Below are 2749 nucleotides of genomic sequence, written 5' to 3'. Positions count from 1 at the left end.
CTGCATCCCCAGAACCAGAACCAAATGAGGAGAAGCAGCATTCAGTTTCTATGAACCACAGATTTGGAACAAACTTCCAAAAATCACCAAGTGGAGGTTAAACCTCCTGCTGGAAAACACGGAGATCAGACAATTATCAAGCCATAAAGATTAGAAACATAAACAGAAAGTCAAAGTGAGGAAAATCACCAAACCAGCAGCCATTTACACCCACAGCTCTCTGTCTGCAGGACGGATCGGGCCCCAGGAGCCCTGGCAGAGTTCCCAGTATCTGCCACACACACACAGCTGTGGGACGACTGCTGCTTTAAACTACAGCAGACCGACTGAAGAATCGGAGGCAGACGCCGCGACCAGAGGATCTGATGAGCTCCACACTTTCCTCCCATAATCACACAAAGCAGCTGCATGTGCAGAATGAATCTAAAGGCTTCTCTCTGGTTAAAAAAAACAACCTTTCATAAAGTAAGACATGAAAACGAGCAAAACAATGACAGAGTAGTAAAATAAAATCACTGTTTGAAAGAGCAGCTTTGAGCTGACAGAGTTTAACATCAACATCCAGAATCGGCTTGTTGGTTTAATCAGCTATAAAAACTAAAGTTTTATTTTTCATATTATTCAGAAATAATTTTCAGAAACCAGAAGGAAACTGAATCAGTTCAGACTGAGGCAGAAAATGCAAAGATGGACAGAGACACAGTTATTATTAAAGACTGAATTATGGTTATTATGGAAACATCTGTGAAGATTAAAACCTGATATTTAAACTTAAAACAATAAATAAACAGAATAAAACAGTTTCTCCAGACACAATTTGATCTTTTTATTTCAGTTTAAATTATTGATTTATTCAACAAACTCCTGGTCCACTTAGACATAATGTTTATGGGAAGATCAATTTTGAATTCAAGGTCAGAAGATCACATTATTTTTGTCCTGATGATCATAAATTAAATATTTACACTGAACACTGGAATAAATAGAAATGATGAGCAAACAGCAGAACTGACATTTCTACAAAGAGCAAAAGAAACATCTAAAGAGAATTTGCACATATTTATGAACTCTTGTGGTTTGAACCCATTCCAAATAAATTAGATTTTTGTTTTTAAATAACATAATTTAACCTTAAACATTAAATAAGACATACTGGCAGTTTTAGAGGAGGCATCAAGATGTTTGTTTTCTCTCTGGGGGTTCAGTGATTAATTTATCGGTGCCAAATTCCTTCATTGTGGTAAGGTAAGGTAATTTTATTTATAAAGCACATTTTCAGTAACAAGGCAACACAAAGTGCTTTACAGGAATTAAAAGGAAATACAAACAAAATAACAAATCAATCCAGTGTTGATCTAAAGTCTGTAACTAGTTTCTCCTGTTCGGGTTGATAAGTTTCCTCTGGTTAATTCCTTTTGGAAGAACAGGAGTCTGAAACGTTGAGGCTACGGTCGTTTTTCTGGATTCTAACTTTGTTCTGGGATGCTAAAGAAGTAAAAATATTCTCTGGACCTACTCAGTGTGCTCTAAATTTGTAAAAGTAATGAATATCCTTCAGTCTCTAAGTGATAATAAAAACTAAGTGTTTTTGGGAGATCGGTGATTTTTACAAGTGAAGCCGATACACTGATGTTATCGACCTCAGCAAAGGCCTAAAAATCAACCTCTGTCCTTTGTGAGCAGGTCTGACTGACGGACCGGCCACCAGGCCACGTCTGCAGGTTGACAGGTAATAGGGACCCCACTGTTCTCTGGGCCTCCCTTCTGAAGCTGCTACCCCCATGACCCGACCTTGGATAAGCGGAAGAAAATGGATGGATGGAAAACGGTACCAGCCAGAATCTGAATTAGCAGGTCAGGCTTTTGAAAAGATTGATAATTGGCGATTAGCCCTGAGGCTCCTGAGGTCCCTGAAGTCCCTGGCCCCTGAGGCTCCTGAGGCCCCTGAGGCTCCTGAAGTCCCTGAAGTCCCTGAAGTCCCTGAGGCCCCTGAGGCTCCTGAGGCTCCTGAAGTCCCTGAGGCCCCTGAGGCCCCTGAGGCCCCTGAGGCCCCTGAGGCCCCTGAGGCTCCTGAGGTCCCTGAAGTCCCTGAGGCCCCTGAGGCCCCTGAAGTCCCTGAAGTCCCTGAGGCCCCTGAAGTCCCTCTGCTCACTGAGGATAAAGGAGCACCATGATCAGGAGCAACAGAAAACTCCCAGACTCTGAACAAGAAATGAATGACAGACACTAAACATGTTGAGTTTCTGATTGTCTACATCTGTCACAGCTGCTGGTAGGAGATGTTGGTGGAAGAACTGAAAATATTTCAATGGAAATCTGGAGGTTTTCTTGGCAGGAGTCAGTTTGGATCAGCTGAGGCTCGTTGGTCAGGAATGAGAGAAGGTCGAATGTTGGGAATCAGACGACTGTATCAGTCCTGCCTGTGGAGAGGACAGAGATGAACATCAGTCAGAAAGGACAGGAAATAAAACCTTAATATGTAACCAGGTAGACATGATGTTATTGAGTGAATGAATCAGAAAAGTTTGTTTTCACTAAACAGATTCTTCTGATCTAAGAAATTGTTGCACTGGGGATGAAATAACTCGTCTGTTTCCAGATTCAGGATGACGGAGAAACATCCAGCTGAACGAGTGATGATGAGTTCAGGGGACGTCGGTTTATTCTGTTTATGAAGTAAAAGCATCTCAGGGATTTTTACCAACATAATAATTAAACTAAGCTGCTTAGATCCAAACATCTGATCTCT

The 2749-nt window shown here is 41.5% G+C and overlaps 1 long non-coding RNA gene across 1 annotated transcript; it reads left to right on the top strand.

The window, feature by feature from the left end:
* The first annotated feature begins 188 nt into the window (after window positions 1-188).
* On the top strand, window positions 189-2209 carry LOC106939110 (uncharacterized). The gene is made up of 3 exons (XR_001422761.1): window positions 189-1906; window positions 1941-2075; window positions 2130-2209. It is a non-coding gene; the product is annotated as an uncharacterized LOC106939110 (long non-coding RNA).
* The last annotated feature ends 540 nt before the right edge of the window (window positions 2210-2749 follow it).

Source organism: Poecilia latipinna, unplaced genomic scaffold (assembly GCF_001443285.1).
Source record: "Poecilia latipinna isolate Pla-1442-1.1 unplaced genomic scaffold, P_latipinna-1.0 Scaffold2774, whole genome shotgun sequence".
In the NCBI taxonomy this organism is placed as follows: Eukaryota; Metazoa; Chordata; class Actinopteri; order Cyprinodontiformes; family Poeciliidae; genus Poecilia; species Poecilia latipinna.
The sequence above is the reverse complement of the archived record's forward strand: the minus strand, read 5'-3'. Positions and strand labels throughout refer to the sequence as shown.